Genomic DNA, 18,943 nt, shown 5'->3' with positions numbered 1-18,943 from the left:
CGATTTGCATATTAGCCTTTTATTATATAGGATTTTTTTCAATAAATACTGTAAATGCATTTTCTCTTCCTTATGATTTTCTTAATAAAATTTTTTTCTCTAGCTTACATTTTTGTAAGAATACAGTATATAATAAATACATCTAGTACAAAAAATATGTGTTAATCAATTATGTTATCAGCAAGGTTTCTGGTTAACAGTAGGCTATTCAATTTGGGAGAAGTCAAAAGCTATGGGAAGATTTTTGACTGCCCAGGGGTTGGCACCCCTAATCCTTGTGTTGTTCAAGGACAAACTATGTATCTACATCACCTTGCTCTCCTCATAGGGTAATTCTAAGACCCTAATACAAAAAAAAAAAGAATATGAAAGTGACTTGAAACTAGATTTCTATATAAATGCCATAGAGTGGAATGATTCTATTTGGACAGTGACATGGTAGAGGCAAAGACAGTGTAAGTGGCTCATGGATAGAAATACAGCCAGGTTGACTGCTACCTAGTCTAGTATCCTCACTGGATCACTGTTTTCCCATAATAAGAGGAAACTGGTAGCAAAGTGATTTTGTGTGTTATTAGCAAGATAATAAGCTCAATAAAAGGGCCCATTAGGATAGGGTCTGTAAGGCAAGTGGATTTCATTTGTAAATTATCCCTCAGGGCCTCAAATGCAACCACTTCCTTGCACATAGCTCTGGCCCATAGTGAGTCTTGACTGAAGAACCAATTCCTCCCAAAGGAATGAAGATGCTGAATTCAGAGCTCACACATGCAATTTTCAAGTTTAAAAAAAGCTCACCTTACCTTCCGTTTCTCCTTCACTTACCAGCTTGAAGCTGCTAAATTTAGTGAAGCAACTTGCACAGAGTTGTAAACTCTTGGAGTCAGAAGAAGCTTTAGAATCATAACACCCATCCCCTCTTGAAAGCATATAACCTTCACCTCCATCAGCTCATCCTTCATCTCAGATGATGTTTACACCAGATGTATTATCTTCCTTTCCTTTATGTTTTGGGCCATATATATCATACTGCGTAATACGTTCATACTGAGCTAATGTTGGGTAGGAATCTCAGTTCCTAAACCTGAAGTGGCATTATGCAGGGTCACAGTTAGACCCCGCATCTCAGTCATGGAGAGAGCAAACTCATCTCAATGCATTCTCCATATTTAAGCCTGACTTAATTTGATTTTACAGTTCTGTTTATTAAACACCAGTAACCTTTCACCAGCAGTAAAGTCATGAAAAGAGAAAAATAGAGACAGATGCAGACACAGAGAAGAGAGTAGAAAAAGAGGGATGACAGAAGTAAGGAAGAAAATAAATACAGCTGTTTCCCCTTACCCACAGGGGATACATCCCAAGACCCTGGATGCCTGAGATCACAGATAGTACTGAACCCTATATTTTTTCTATACATACACACTTATATTAAAGTTTAATTCATTAAGTAGGCACAGTAAGAGAGTAACAATCCTATATAATAAAAGGCTAATACGCAAATTGTTCCTCGGACCAGGAGTTTGACTGGGAGTTCGACCTCCTGCATCCCCTCCCCTTGGCTGGCTCGGCGCAATAGGCCCTGATCGGGGAGGGCCAGCCGGACCCCACTTGTGCACAAATTTGTGCACCGAGCCTCTAGTAACTAATAATACAAGATAATTATTACAATATACTATAGTGAAATTTATGTAAATGTGGTCTCTCTCATTCTCTTAAAATAGCTATTGTGATATATTCTCCCTTCTTGTGATGATGTGAGCTAATGAGATGGAGTGAGGTGATGAAGCATTAGGCTACTATTGATCGTGTTGCAAGGTTAGAAGGAGGATCATCTGCTTTGGGTAATCCTGCATCATGGAGCCATGACTCTGGCAAACCCAAAATGCCAGCATCACTACTCTTGCACTTTGAGGCCATTATTAGGTAAATTAGGACTTATTTGAACAGGAGCATTGTGATATTTTAAAAATAGATCGGATAACCTAGATGGCTGCTAAGTGACTAACAGCCAAGTAGCATCTACACCATGGATAGTACTGGACAAAGGAATAATTAATACTGCTGGTGGGACAGGGTGAGCTGTTGCAAGATTTCATCCCACTACTCAGCATGGCACATGATTTAAACATATGACTTGTTTATTTCTAGAATTTTCCATTAAGTATTTTCAGACCACAGTTGACCATGAGAAACTGCAAAAATTGAAACCAAAGTTAAGGGAGGAGTACAGTTCATCATCTGGCCTAGGAAGCTCACCTTAGATAACCAGCTGAATAAGGACCCTGGGAAGTCACAATGCCTCTCTGGGCTATAGTTTCCCCATTGAGCTGAAACGTCTCTCAGAAGCATGGCTCCGGAGTTCTAATCTAGGTCATAAAAGGACTGTTGCTCACAGGAATGCACTGCACAGAGTATCAAAATGCAGAGGCACTCTCTGTAACTACCATCCAGAGAGGGATATTTACTACCTTTGGGTGTGGGAAGAGACCAGAGCTTTACAGGACTCACCAAATGCTAAATGGCCCACCGAAGCTCCTCGCAGGCCTCTTTCCTGGCCACTAATTTATCAACTCTGAATTACCCTTTACATTACATGACTATGTGAATAAAGCAAAATGCTATGTGGTGTGAAAAATCGAGCTGCATTTAGCGAGCCTTTTTACAGTGGTGCTAAAGGGCTGCTCTGTATCTATTTTGGAGAAATAGTTAAGGGCCCCCAGGGAGCACAGCAGAGGAATGGAAATAGAGGAAGAATCTACCTCTACTTTCAATGTATTCAATTTTGCACATTATCTGGAATGAAGAGGTTGAGAAATTAAACTGGGGCTTAAGGGTCAAAATTCACAGGGTAAGACTAGAAGTACTATCATCATCACCACCACCATCATCATCATCATCATCCTCATGGTCATCACAGTCCTCTTTGTCCTCCTCCTCCTCACCGTCACCATCATCTTCCACTCTATGAAACCTCTTTTCCCTCAGCTTCCCTACTTTTGCTAATGGCATTCTCACTCCTGGAAACCACCTGGCTAACAATAAACTTAGCCCTAGGCCCTCCATCTTTCAGTTGCAACAATGCTGTGGATAATCTTTTTCTAACGCACTTCTTTCCCATGCTCGCCTTTCCTTCCCAGTGCCCACCTAACTTCCATATACTAAGGATTTTCTTGCACCCTAGGAGACAGGCACTGATACTGTGTCCGTTTGATGGACCCATCATTTAAAAACTTTGTCCAAGTTGCTCCATGTTAACCCAATTCTGTCTGATTCAAGTGCCTTGATAAACATCAACCTACTGCCCTCTGCTGTGGACTCTTCCTTAATCACACCAGTCAACAATCAATTCCTCTTGACTCCACTTCTCTTTTCTGTTTCAGATTTCTCAAATGTTAACGTGGGTACAAACCTCCCAAGGATCTTATGAGAGTATAAGTTCTGACTCCGTAGGTCTGGAGTGTAGCTTGAGCATCTGCGTGTCAAGCCACTTCCCACATACTGCAGCTGCTGCTCTAGGGAAACACTTTGAGTTCACCTTGTCTGATTTCTAGGAATGTTTTATTACTTCCACTGTGTTATAGAAATAATCTGGGTTCATTTCATTAGGATATTTAATTAAATCATTAATTTTCATGCATATAGGACAGTTATCACATACTGAATTTTATTGTAGGTATTTGAAAATTAATATAACCCCCAAATATGTTTATTGAACCCAGAAAATAGTGTTCTACAAATTTTGTATATCCCCCAAAATATCCTGTATAGGATTTTATATACATTATTCTCCCAGGAAACTTTTCCAAATGAATAAGATATGATGTTGGATAGGTAAGTGGTTTCTAGTGACGGGAAGGGGATGGTTTTAGAGACAGTCCTGGTGTATATCGTGGTCTCTATGATCTGTCCTCTGAAGGAAATGATAGGTCTCTTCCAGAGCATAAGCAGTTATTGGAAAAAAAGTCCCAAGTCCTAGGGAAGCAGAACGACAATGTGTTGAAATGGAAAGGATGTATGATTAAGGTTCTAGTGACCCGACATGTGGTCTTAGCCACGCTTCTAATTCCCTGTATGATGAGCAGAGCATTCCTTAACCTCCTGGGGCCTCCTTTTCCTCATTTGGTAAATGATGAGTTTGGGCTGCATTAGGTCTCCTCCAGCTCAAACCATCAATGAGCCTCCATTGTCTCTGGCTGTGGACACAGGAAGCATAGAAGCATAGGCGGGGGCAGAGTGCACTATGGTGATTCATTCTCTCTCTCTTTCTCATTCTCAAAAGGGGTAAAAAGGGCATCCTGTGCTCTGGGCATCCTGTACTCTAGGCATCAAGATGGCTACAGTTGCTACACTCTCTTTGGACTTAATCTGTCACAACTGCCTCAAACTTCGGCTGAGAGGTGGGTGAAGGGGGCTGCTCGAATGAGCTCTCTCCGTGATCAGTGTACTATCCTAGGGCTATTCAAGATTGCACCTCATTTACTCAAAGCATGAACTGTTGCAAGACAAAATCTCTGCTGACACAACTGAAGTAGGTCATGTTTTCACTGTCACTGGAGCAGCGGGTGTTGTTGGATTCCCAGGCATGACCAGGGCTACACGAGATGAGGGGGAGTGGATCATTCATGGTACTTGGCGCCTTGGGAAATTATTCCAGGCTCCCAGCAAGGCCTGACTGGGACAAGAGGCTCTCAATGGAGGCCAAATGAGGGTCAATGATTTATAGTCAAAGATTCCTAAGTGTTATAAGTAAATGCGGTCCTCACCTGGAAATTAAGGAAGCAATCCCCTCTTATTTTTGTCAGGATCCATTGCAGTGCTGCAATATATATCACAGTGCTAGGTGTACAAAGAGTACATGTTGACTAAGTGAATGTATTACTTTAGCAAATATTTGTTGAGCCCTAAGCTAGGAATTTTGTATATAAATATTTTGGTTTTCTATAGCAAACCACTGCAAAACTCCATGGCTAAAAACACACACACCATAATTTTATTATCCCTCATAATTGTGGGTTGAATGGATTCAGCCCGATAGTTCTGTCACTAGGGTCTGCTCACCCGGAGACGTAGCAGAGCTGGAACGTGTAATATGGCTCACTCATATGGTGATGGCTATTGCTAGCTGATCAGCCACTTCTTCCTCATATGATTTCCATTTGGGTTGGACTTCTAATAGCATAGCACATGAATTCACAGATTCAGGAAGTAGAAGCAGCCAATCCTCTCTTCTTGGCCTCAGAAAGTCCTAGACATCACTTTTGCTACATTTTACTGGGCAAAGCCCATCATAATGCCAGCCAAGATTAAAGAGGGTAAGGAAATAAACTGTACCTCTTGATAAAACAAAACAAAAGAGCAACAGCTTGCAGATATAGGAGTAGAAATGACTAAATTTTAAAAAGACTGACAGTACCAAGTGTTAACAAATTAGTGGAGCAACTAGATAGAACTCCCATAGGTGTTGGTGGGAATGTAAAAGGATAAAATCTTAGAAAAGAATTTGGCAGATTCTTAGAAATTTAAACAAAAAGCCACATCAAATCTATGGTGACACAAAGCTGACCGGTGGTTGCTTGGAGCCAGAGAGGTGGAAGGTGGGTAAATGGCAATGAAAAGGCACAAGGGAACCTTCTGAATTAAGGAAAACTTTTTATCCTTTGAGAGTGGTGGTGGTTACATGGATGTATCCATTTATTAAGAATCATCAACTGTAAACTTAAAATGGACATATTTAAATGAATGTAAATTATACCTCAAGAAATTTGATTTTTAAAATAAGGTTCTATCTCTTCTCTCTGGGTACCTAAGGCTCTTTTCAATGTCAACGGTGGGTTTGGGGAAAAGGTTTTCTCTCTCCTGAATTAATCTGCATTCCATCTAACTTCACCAGATTTACTGACTCTTCCCACCATTGTTCTGCCCTGATGTGTCTTTTGCTGTATGTGATTCAATTCACTGTATTACCCCGAAGCAGTAGTACCATAGGACTCCTGTGTCAAGATTTTTCTTCAAGGTTTGTGTAGCAGGACTCAGATAGTGGTGAATCCATCAAAGCATAACATATGACCAAATCTAATTAGAATATTGCTTTCCTGAATTTTCTTTCCCAGTTTACCACAGGAAAGATATCCCTAGATAATTCTCACCCAGACCACACCTGCTGGTATGTTTCTATGGCAACTTCTATACTTTCTCTGATAAATGATACCCATCACTAGTGCCTACTGTGATTCATGTCACTTTCTTAAGAATTACACATTTAAACATATCCATTGTAGTGGTTTTTTTCTCAAAACAGTATTTTTTGCAAAGAGAGATTATGACTTATTCTTAAATCAACTTATTCTTAAGTTCAAATGTAAGGCAGCTTGTGTCCCTCCTTCCCCCATTCTGTAGATAGATAAGAAATGCTCCAAGCATACACGGAACTCATCTTGCAGTAAAAAGGCAACGTGGTCCCTGTGCAATGATAGCTATATACATAAGTTGCTAGAGAGCAAAGAAGAAATGTACACAATCTGAACAGGTGATGAGGAGGATGCTGAGGATAGCAGAGAAGGGTTTCTAGAGGAGGCAGTATCTAAATTGAAATCTTAAGGAATTAGTCAGAAGAGCTCTACCAAAAAAATTAGGGGAGGGGTGGAGAATGCATAGAACATCATAGGTAGGAAAAATTGCTGCAGCAAGAAAATGTAACTATTGATCATGCATAAAACCAATATATTTACCTGGAGAAAAATCCACTGAATTATATAAAATAAGAGTACAGAGATGGGATGGGATTGACACATAGCGTACTCCAGTGTATCAGCATTTTCTTCTCTACCTGTTGGCTTTTCCTTCTAGTGGTCCTCCCGTGATAACAACAGCAACTGCTGCAATTGCAGACCCGTACCCTCATTCCAAATGACCCAAAGGTATACTTTACACTGTTGGCTGTGCATTAGAATCACCTGCAAATCTTTTAAAATAAAAGCTTCCAAGTTAGTAGATATGCAAGTACACATGCATGCACACAGAGCAATTTTAATGCACATTCACAGTGTACAACCATTGACATAGAGAAAAAAAACATATATGAAAAACCCATGCAAAAATACTCACCTTCACCCACAATGAGAGGTATGCAAATTAGAACCATTTCTTACCTATCAGATTGACATAAAATGTGATAACATATTCGAATGGCCAGGCTATAGGCAAACTGATATTCTCATTCATTGCAGATCAGAATACAGATTGGCACAATCATTTTGGATGGGAATTGGGCAATATCTAATAAAAATGCATTTATGTTTTGACCCAGTAATCCCATATGTAGAAATGAATCCTGATTTTTGTCCTAAAGAAATAAAAAAATACATACACAAGTTTATTCATTTGATATTTGTAATTTAAAAAATATTGGAAATAAAAAGGCCATGTGGTAGAGTAGTTGACTAAATTTTGATACATCTCCAAGCACAAGGCTGAAGTGTGCAGCTGAAAAAGAAAGAGGAAAATCTCTACAGACTGATATGAAGAGATTTCCAGGACATATTGTCATTTAAAGAAAGCAACATGCAAAAAAAATGTCTCTATAGAAGATACCTATTGTGTAAGAAAGAAGAGGAAATAGGAAGATGCAAGTTTCTGCTCAATTGTGCTCAAAGAATCAGAGGAAGGAGAATTTAAGACTAATGGGCTTGCGTGGGAGTTGGGTGAATAGAACATGGGTGTAGCAGCACCCCTTTAGGGAGAGCTTTGTGTATAGTTTCACCTTTGGTACCAGATTAATGTATCACATAATAAACAAAAAACACTAATATTAACAAGGATGGGGAGGTAATATAAAAAAGAATACAAACAAAAGCAAATCTCCCTTTACTGAGTTTCAAATGAGTAGCTAACCACACTGAAAGGGAAAAACAACTATTCTTAGAATACAACAGTTCAAGATGATCAGGTGATTTTAATGCTCAGGCAGTATTGTGAGCCAGGATAGGAAAAAACAATACATGTTCCAATACTTTCCACAAAAATATGTTTACTTTTTGAAGTAAGCCTCTTTATTTCTCACTGACAAGATTAGACCAGTGATCATCCCTGAGCTGTGGCCATGTAGATGGCACATATGAATCCACTGAAGCTATTCAGGTTTAGTTCAGGAGCCAAAGGTGGGTTCCAATCCCACCCAAATGATGTAGGTGCTAATGGAGTAAAAATAATTATACCCCACACCCAAATTATGGGTGACACTGTTTAGATTAAGAGGGAAAATGGAGAAATATACTCACAACTAAAAAGGTGAGGGGTGGACACATCTAGCAAGAAATTGTGCACATTGAGATGGGGCAGGGATGGAACAAAGTCTGGTTCAGGAGGCAATGCATGCTATTTCAAATAAACGACAACAAAGAATAGAATTTGGAAGAACAGTCAGCTTTGGAAGTTCTAACTTTGAGTAAAGGAGATGCCTGATAATTAGATAGACCACAAAATAAAAACGAAGGCAGACAGATTTTCAGAGATTCAGACAACTGAAATCTGCCCCATTAATCTCATGGGATTGAATAGTTTGTCTGTTTGCACTGAAGATTTCTGAGCTCCATCACAGAAATTCAACAGACTGCGGTGGGGGGAGTCCCACCCGAGACCTGATATTAAACAATCTTTTAAAGAGATTCAGATGTAGGTGGTCTGATCACCATACTCTGAAGAACCATGGTACTAGAGGAAAAAACTATGGTAATTATATAGATGGTTTCAGGTACTGAAAAGAGAATGAGAATTCAGCTGACAGAATGAACTTGACCACTGACCTGGCTAATATATATTCCAATGTTAATCCTATCTAGTATTAAAAAACACATTCATTAAGGTACACCTTCTAGGCATTATGTCATTTAAATTTCATGGCAAGACTAGGAGGGAACTGCAGTGCACCTTGTTGATCATTACCTCAGGGTAATGATCAACTCCCCCCGCCAAGTCTGTTGAATTTCTGTGATGAAATTCAAGGGGAATAGGTGGGAATTCTGCCTGAGGATGAAAATTGAGAGTTTCACCATGGTAATATATGGCACCTCCTTGAGAGAGAAAAGTATAAAGGTAATCGCAGAATTGATAGTAATTCAAGTCTGAAAAATTTGTGACTGTAGAGTTTTGCAGAAATGCTAACTAGGATCAGTCTTAGCCTCAGAGACAAGTGGAAGTAGTGATGGTAGTTAGGAGTGACCTTACAGGAAAAAAAGAAAAGAAATTACAAAAATAGAAAGATTTTTGGGTAAGTCACCCAAAATGCAGGCAATAAAAGCTAAAGTAAACAAGTGGGACTACGTCAAACTAAAGAGTTTCTGCATAGCAATCAATAAATTGGAAAGGAAAACTACAAAATAGAAGAAAATATTCACAAATCATATATGTGACAAAGGTTTAATATGCAAAATATAAAGAATGCATACAACTCAACAGCATAATGCATACAACTCAACAGCATAAAAGCAAATAATCCAATTTAAACATGGGCAAAGGAATTTTTTTCAAAGACATACAAACAACCAATGGGTATATGAAAATGTTCTCAACATCATGAATTATCTGGGAAATGCAAATCAAAATCACAATGAGACATCATCTCACACCTGTTATGACTGCTATTGTTTTTTAAAAAAAGAATCAGTGTTGGTAAGGGTGTGAAGAAAATGAAACCTTTATATACTGCTGGTGGGAATGGAAAACAGTATGTAGTTTCCTCAAAAAAAAAATAGAAATTGAACTACTATATGATCTACCAACATATATCTGAAGGAACTGAAACCAGTATTTTTAAAGAGATATCAGTACACCCATGTACATTACACTATTATTCATAGTAGCTAAGATATGAAAACCACCTAAATGTCCTTCAACAGAAGAATGGATAAAGAAAATGTGATACACACACACACACACACACACACACACACACACACACACACACGTATATTACTCAGCCATAAAAATAAGGAAATTCTGCCATTTGTGACAACATGAATGAATCTGGAGGGCATGATGCTGAGTGAAGTCAGACAGAGAAAGACAAATACAGTATGATATCATATATATGTAGAATCTACATTTTTAAAAAGCTGGTTTTCTAGAATTAGAGAATAGAATGGTGGTCACCAGGGGCAGGGTGAGGGGGAAGTAGAGGATATAGGTAAAAGGGTACAGATTTTTCATTATAAGACGTTCTGAGGACCTAATATACAGCCTGGTGAATACAGTTAGTAATATGGTATTGTACACTTGAAAGTTGCTGAGAGTAGATCTTAAGTTTTCTACACACACAGAGAGAAAGAGTTAGCAAATGATAACTATGTGAAGTGATGGATGTGTTAATTATCTTAATCTTGGGAAACATTCCACAACATGTGCAATGTTTCCCAAGATTACACATTTTAAATATATATAATTCACCCTCAATACATATTTTCAAAAAGAGAGAGGAGTAATACATCTTTGAAGCATGGGGGAGGGCAGTTAGAGTAATTCTCAAGCAAATAATATTATCTAGGGCCTTGAATTTTGGTTTCATCACAAGTATTTAATTATGTTGAGGATGTTGACTGATATTTCTGGTCCTCCAACTTTCTGTTGATGAAATAAGAATACAGTACAGTCTGTGTACTTCGTAGCGAAATATGGAGAAATAGGAGATGGGAAACTGACATACTTTTCAAAGAAAACAGAATTAAAGCCCAAGATAGATCCCCATCAATTTATAATCCTACTGGAGTAGAGCATTTCTCTGAATTGATAATTTCACTTAAATTATATAACATGTTTGCCATTGATAAGTAAAAGTTATCTATCAAATCTTGAAAAAATGTTTGGAGTGCTATATAAGCAAAGGACAGGCATCTTTATTTTTTTGGTATAAGACACCATATACAAAACCACCTATTTGAAAATGTTCACAGGGTGCTATTTTATTTCAAGATAAAACTGTGATCCAAAAATTGGTTATGAGAAATGTTTTGAAAACATGTCAGCAGTGCTGAAGGTAGCTCATCCCTAGTCAACCTCTTCCAAATGTATCTGTGGAGGCATCATCCACAACAAGAGATGAGGTCTTATGGTTTTTCCTTGGTGCCATTTACCCCATGTCTCCTTCTATGTATTACATGCAGTCAGGTCCTGGAGGGAGATGAAGTAGAGTTGTAACCCAGATTCTCAAAACAAACAAGCAAACAACCCTTAAGGGTACCCATTCCAATCTAACTTACTACCTCTTCCTCAGGAGCTTCTGAGTGTCTAGCTAAATTTCCATGCTGCTGAATAGCAGAAATTGGTATGTACAAATGTGCCCATGGAAGTAAGTGACAGAGCAAACAGCTCCACCAACATCGCCACTAGCTACCAACTTCTGCAGTAGTCACTTTACATACATAATTTTATTTAATGCACAATTGGCTCTGTCTCTTGCTAGTTTCCTGGTTTCCTTGGTTACCATTTAGTGACTTCTGTCTATAGCTACCCTACTACTGATACCTAGGGAGAGTTTCTGGTCCCCTAGCACTGCTATTAGCTTCACATAACTTGACCTTTGCCCTCAAGTATCTCAAAAGTGAAGGAAAAGGCAGATATGTAAATTAAATGGCTTGATGAGTTTTGATAAGAGATATAAAAGGGGGAGATGATCCAGTGCGTTACCTGAACATAGGAGAAGCTGCAACTTGCTCTACAAGTGAAAGAAACTTCAGAGGAAACTTTATAAGAAATGACTCCTTTCCAAAGACTTCTCCACTGAGGCCCGAAACCCCACCATCATTCACTAAGCTGCGCACAGCAACTCGGCAGGGGTGTTCAGCAGGAAATCTTTACTGGGAATTTCTTCTCCTCCTTCCCACTTTTTTATCTCTTCACCTCCCCATCTCACCACTTAGACTTAGCAGAAACCAGTATACACCTGCTAAATGTCTAGCACCAGTCACAGTTTTATTTCTACCAAGTGTTATATCATTTTCTAAGTCTGATAAGACAATCACATATCATGCTGGTTGTGACAAGGACCCCCTCTTAACCTACTGGTAAGAAAATTGGGGGTCACTGCATAATCGAGTCATTGCTTTTGCAATTTGATTTCTCCTCTGGATATCTATTTTCACTAAGAAGAGGAAAGTTGTTTGAGAAATACAGGAGGGCTTCAGCTATTCTTTTTTCTTCTCTGTCTCTCCAAGCGCCCCGCCTCCTTTTTTCCCAGGCAGAGGGTAATTTGTATAGTAGCTGAAATAAAAGCAGCTTAACTGATGAAATCCATGGTCAAAGCCTGTGGACATCATTGAGGAGTTAATGAAATTTCTGTGCCTGGAACAGATTATTAGGCAACAGCTGAGATTGGAAAAAGATTAAGCTACTGAATTGCTGGCAGAACCAGAGGAAGGAGTCTAAAGTCAGCATTCATCATGCCTCATAGAAGATGAACAATTCGGGAAATAGAATTGGGTGATTTGTTCTGAGCTCTGAAACCATTGCGCCTTGTCCTTCCTTGACCTAAATGGGTGGACATTGTTTCTCTTGCTCAACTGCATTCTGTCACCTGCCACCCCCTGTTCAAAAACCTTCCATAGCACAGCAATGCTCATGCCCATAACCCAGCATTCCAGGACCTCAAGAATCCTCCCCACAACCCTTTCCATAATACATCTCATTGCTTCCCTGCATACATCATCACTTGGGGTGGATGAGGCCATTTTTGCACAGAGTAGACATTCACTTTATTTTACTCACTGATCTTTATTTCCACAACTTTGTGTACACTATTTACCCATCTGGAAACAATTCCATCCTCCCTTTATATTTAGCTACAAGATAAATAGTAAAATTGGGATTTTGCCTTAATTATAATGAAATTGTATATGAGTGCTTGCCGAAGTGCTGTACTATCCATGCTTGTATGGAAACACAAAAGAATCAGGAATAGCCCTAGCTGGTTTGTCTCAGTGGATGGAGCATTGGCCTGCGGACTGAAAGGTCCCAGGTTCGATTCTGGTCAAGGGCATGTGCCTTGGTTGCGGGCACATCCCCAGTGGGGGGTGTGCAGGAGGCAGCTGATCGATGTTTCTCTCTCATCGATGTTTCTGACTCTCTATCCCTCTCCCTTCCTCTCTGTAAAAAATCAATAAAATATATATTTTTTTAAAAAAGGAATCAGGAATGTTTTCTGCTCACAAGGAAACTAAAGGGTGCAGGCGTGAAGAGAGAACTTTCAGGGATAGCACTAAAATTCAACCCTAGTTAATGGCAGTATATGTAGAGAGAAGAAAATCTATTTGGATGCAATGCTTTCCCTGTAACATAAGCCCATTGGCCCAAACTTTCTTCTGGATAAGAGTCCTTCCAAGTCACCAAAATAGCAGTGATACCCACAAGAGTCTCCAATTCTCCCAACTAATGAGCATCAGTCTCACTGCTTGCTGGTCACTTGTCAGGACACCCTGTCTTTCATTCCCACAGGACTCTGCTCCTTCCACTAAGGCAGAGGTAAAAGCGTTAGAAGAGGTTGAGAGGGAATGGTTCATCCTCCTTCAATTCTAGCCACAGTGGAATAAGGTAAATTGGCCTGCACTTGATTTTTTATTTAACTTGTTTGTACAGTAAAATGCTTTGGATGCAGATGAACTTTCCCCCCGCTCAATACTGATGAATTGATTCACCAATCTTGAAGCTGAAGTTTTCAAGGCCTTTGATAACTAGATTGAAAGGCTTTATTTGCTTCATACCTGCTTCTGTAAGCAATAACTCAACGAGGATGGAGAATCCTCAGCATTTCTTCTCCAGAGATGAAAAAAATCTGGGGTGGGGTCAGGAGGAACAAGTGTCAGCCTCCTCCTCTAGAGCTGCACTCATTTCACTGGGTGATTATAAAGGTTATGGGATCCTATTGCAGGGGCAGTGCAAGGGATCACTGTGTGCTGAGCATGCTATGGACTGGGGACTGTTTGTATAGGGTGTCCCAAAATTCATGCAAGATTTGAATTTTGCATGAGCATTAACAACAACAACAACAACAAATAAAAGCCTAATTTTACTTGGTTTATTGAATCAGATTCTAATATCTGTTGCCCTTTGATTTCAATCCCTTCAATTTGATAAGCATTACCAAGTACCAATTATGGCCCAGGAGCAGGGACAATGAAGACGAACGAAGATTATGGCTTTGTGTATGTGCCAGCAAAGCCGTGGAGGCCATTTACCCGATGTGCTATTCCATACATAACCCTATACTGTATACTTTATGAATCAATAAAATATTTACAATTTTTAATTATAAACCTGTGTTTTCTATCAAAATTACTTCTTGTGTGAATTTTGGGACACCCTATAAAAGCATACAATATCTTAATTATACATCAAGAAACTCTTATGAGACAGGTATTGCAATTCAAACTCTAGGGATGTGGAAACTGATATACGAGAGATTAAGTAACTGGCCTAAGATAGCACAGTTAAGAAATAATGGCGCTAGAATTCTAACCCACGTTTCTTTAACCCTAATACCATGTTCTTACCATATTACCTTTCACCTTATCAACACAGAGCCCAAGTCCATTCCCTTCCTAAAAACTGAAATCCAATAGTTGTTCAATCAGGGGTTTAAAACTGAGGACAATGTCAAAACAAAACAGACAGGATGAATGCTCAACAACCAAATCCCGCTGCTCCGCCTGTGCTAGGTAAGTGTAACTGTCTAGAGAAGGGGAGGAAACGCCCTCTCCCCAGGTGTCTGCCACAAAAGGGGCACCCAGTGTGGGATGTGGATGGAAGGGGCCTTTGATCACTGAACAAAGCAGTTGCTCTTGCAAGAGAGGACACTGGAACAATCAGTCCAGCCCCTGGCTCCAGGATCAGGCAATAGCCTCCAGGCCTCTCTCCAGTACAAAGGCCAACACCAGGTTTCCTCTCCAAATCTGACTGCATAGTTCCTACTCAGATACAATTTCATTATAAGTAAAGTAAAGAAACAAGGCCTCTTGTAGACTTTGCTCAGAGCTGTTCTTCTGGCTGCCCATTCCCAGGCCTTTTCCTGCTTTGTTTCCTCCATAGTTGCATGTACACTCAAATGCACATATTATACAGCTGTGACCCCTAGACCAGTGATGGCGAACCTATGACACGCGTGTCAGAGGTGACACGCGAACTCATTTTTTTGGTTGATTTTTCTTTGTTAAATGGCATTTAAATATATAAAATAAATATCAAAAATATAAATCTTTGTTTTACTATGGTTGCAAATATCAAAAAATTTCTATAGGTGACACGGCACCAGAGTTAAGTTAGGGTTTTTCAAAATGCTGACACGCCGAGCTCAAAAGGTTCGCCATCACTGCCCTAGACTGTCATACATCTAAGCAATATTGCATATTGAGGAAGTTGCATACATTGAGAATCTTCATTCCTTCTGCCATTTATCAGTACTGTTGGATACCTGATGCACTACTATATGCAATATAAAACATGACCTTGCCCTAGCTGGTTTGGTTTAGTGGTAGAGTATCGGCCTTCGGACTGAAGGGTCCCGGGTTTGATTCCGGTCAAGGGCACATGCCCAGGTTGCGGGCTTGACCCCCAGTGGGGGGCATGCAGGAGGCAGCCGATCAGTGATTCTCTCTTATCATTGATGTTTCTATCTCTCTCTCCCTGTCCTTTCCTCTCTGAAATCAATAAAAATATATTAAAAAAAACACAACCCATGACCTTTACCTTCAAGGAGCTCATGCACTAGTAAGAGAAAGAGACAAGTTAACATTGGCTATCAGGCATTGAGGCATCATGATAATATCATATGGGAGGTCAGTGTGGCATTGTGGTGATCAAAAGAAAAAGAGTCCACAATGGGTGATAAATAGAACAAAAACTTTAATAACAACAACATCTATAATGCAGCCTATTCTTTCTAATCGTTGCTGTTGAGCATACTCCAGGCATTGGCAATAGAGTAGTGAACGAGTTAAACTATATTACAGCTCTAACGGGGTGGGGCAGACACATAATACACAAGCACTCAAATACATAACATAATGTCAGGCAGTAATTCAGGCTGTGAGGAAAATAAAACAACGTAATGTGATTTTGAGTTGCTTAGCAGCGAGAGCAACATTGAATGATGTGGTCAGAGAAAATCACCTGAACAATTGATATTTGAGTTAAGATTTAAATAAGAAAAAGGAGCCAGCATAAGATTGAATGTCACATGGGAAAAGTCATGAGAAAAGACTTTGGGCCAAAAATGCCTCTTGTAAAGATGCCTTAAACCCTATTATTGTTTATTAACCAGGTGGGGCGGACAGGAAAATGCAATTTTCAGATCTCCTACTGTAGGAGGCACAGCTGACTGATATCCCCAGATACTGTCCTCATGTATCAACCATGCTTTTCATGGGCTGATCCTAGCCAATGTCTGAGCACAATATGGTTGTTAAAGAAGGACCACTCTAGTGAGACCAGGGAATAATCCAATGGATGCCTTTGACCCAAGGTCTTCCTGTTGGCCTGGATGAATCTTACCTGGACCTATGCTGCCATCTAGGACTCCCCCTACTCCAATATTCCTTCCATCTCTCTCCCTTCACTGGTGTCAGATCTGTATCACAGTGAGAAGGCTCTGTCTTTCCCCCATAAGTCTCTTGTATATCTTATCCCTTCTAGGCTCCTTCTTCTCAGTGGATCCAAACAAACACAGCTATGAGCAGGAGATACTCAGTAGAGATCCTGCCTTGGGAGGACGAAACTGGAAAAAGACAAGCGTTACAAACTACAGTTTCCAAAAGTTGGAGCCAGAGTGCTACGTACAAATGAATAGTAATATGTATTTAGATGAAAAGAATAAAAGTGCCAGGGGAAAAGAATGATTGTGAGACCAAGAGCAAAGGAAGTAAAATTTACAATTAGGCCATCCATAGTCAGGAACTAGACAGAGGTCAGGGACTCAAAATAGAGTCTTAGGCTCAGAATTCATGGACAACTCAGGGTGCTGCAAATTGACTTTATTAAGGTCAACTTCCCTAAATAATTGAAGGTGTCACTATGAATAAGTTGCTTAAACATATATCAGAATAAAATTCTGTCTAATGTTTATTTTATTTAAACTTTCTTTATTGTTGAAAGTATTAGAGATGTTCCCTTTTTCTTGTACTCTCATCTCCAGCATGAAGTTCTCTACACCCCTTTTGACCTACATTCTCTTATTTTGCAACCAGTGAACTCAGTTAAAATCCTACAACTCCTTTAGTCCTTCTTCAGTTGGCATATGGGGTTTAGGCAACTGTAATAGTTGGCTGATAGAGGGATGCTCCATGTAGGAGACAATCTAAAAGATACCCTAGGTACTCATAGGTTGAGCAATTCCCAATCTGGACAACTATTGGAATTTAAAGGTAGTGGTTGCATGGCAATATAGTCTCCAAGGTTAAAAGAAAGTCAAGATTGCATTGACAAACTTTCTTCTTTAATATCACCTGGTAATCTGCCTTCTGGCTTTCTTCAGACCTGGGTTATTTTGGCAATGGTGGGAAGGGAAGGGGCAGAGAAAGGGAACTGTTTTATTATGTATATCAGATAAGTTTTATTATGTATATAAGTGGTAGTCAAAATGCATGTCCTGCAGAGTCTTGCCTCATAATGTCATGGTCTTAATGGCATGAATAATATGACCTAATATTCTGACAACCAGAGTAGTTTTGTCTTTTCTGTATGATTTTTAAGGGACCCCAAGTACAAGAGGATGGGGGTGCATTTTGGTACCAGTAATGTACATGACAATGGGAAAGGGGGGAAAAACTGAGGACAACAAAATCTCACCAGGCAGGTAGGTAAAGTATTTTATGAAGAGCATGTTGGAAAGACACAGGTAGATAATTGAATTCAGGGCTCTGTTAAGAAGTAATGTACAGAGATCCATGTAGGCAGTTCACACCATGGATGAGATCCCACGTCTTTAGAAATACATGTAATCACTAAGCTGCAGAGTCAATAATGAGGTCCCTACCTTCCAACATGGGTCCTTTGGATGTTCTAGTATATGATACACCATAGAGAAGTTGTGAGTGCAATGACAATGTTAAACAAATGAGAAGGATTATGTGCTAATGATTAAAAATGAAAATGGAAAACAAATATAAGAGACTGAAAGAGCAAGAAGGGAGTAAAATGAATAGAAATGGCAGGCACACATGAAATTTACCAGATAGTCACTAACTGAGAAGCATATATATCGAAAGAGTCTCTCAAAATGCCAAGTAAAGAATAAGGCAACCAGTCTCCAATAACAAGACATCGATTATGCAATATCTCTCAAGTGCATGCAGAGTTCTTAACAATGAGGAACATCCTGATGATAATGGAGGCTGGCAGAACATAGATGGAATAAATAAGGGTATTATATTCTTTGACTGCTACCTCTTGTGACATAAAAACCAAGATGGGGGTATGTGCCATATTAACAGAATAATAAAGAACTTTTCATTGAAAAAAATCAAGAGTGATTGGAACTTACAATGTTGATAAGAGAAAAGTGTTAATAATCAGAAGGCAAGGCTAGAAACACTCTCACCCCATGTTATATGAGAGTTATTTCACTTTTGTTTATATTATTCCCTTTCCCACTGGAAACCATTTGTTGGGAGTATCTTTCTTGATGATTATCTACACTAATAAAAGAGAAACATGGTAATTAGCGTACGACCGCTACCCTTCCCATTGGCTAATCAGCATATCCTTATGCAAATTAACTGTCAACCAAGATGGCGGCCGGCAGCCAGGCAGCTGGAAGCGAACATGAGGCTTCCTTGCTTCAGTGACTGCAGACTCCAACGTTCCCCGCCTGACTTGCCGGCCTCTGAGCTGCAACTCTAAGAAACATTGTAACAAATATAGAAGCTAAACAAAACCCCAGAAACCAGCTTTCAGCCTGCTGGGA

The sequence above is a fragment of the Myotis brandtii genome, unplaced genomic scaffold (assembly GCF_000412655.1).
Source record: "Myotis brandtii unplaced genomic scaffold, ASM41265v1 scaffold658, whole genome shotgun sequence".
In the NCBI taxonomy this organism is placed as follows: Eukaryota; Metazoa; Chordata; class Mammalia; order Chiroptera; family Vespertilionidae; genus Myotis; species Myotis brandtii.
This window is presented reverse-complemented; position numbering follows the sequence as displayed.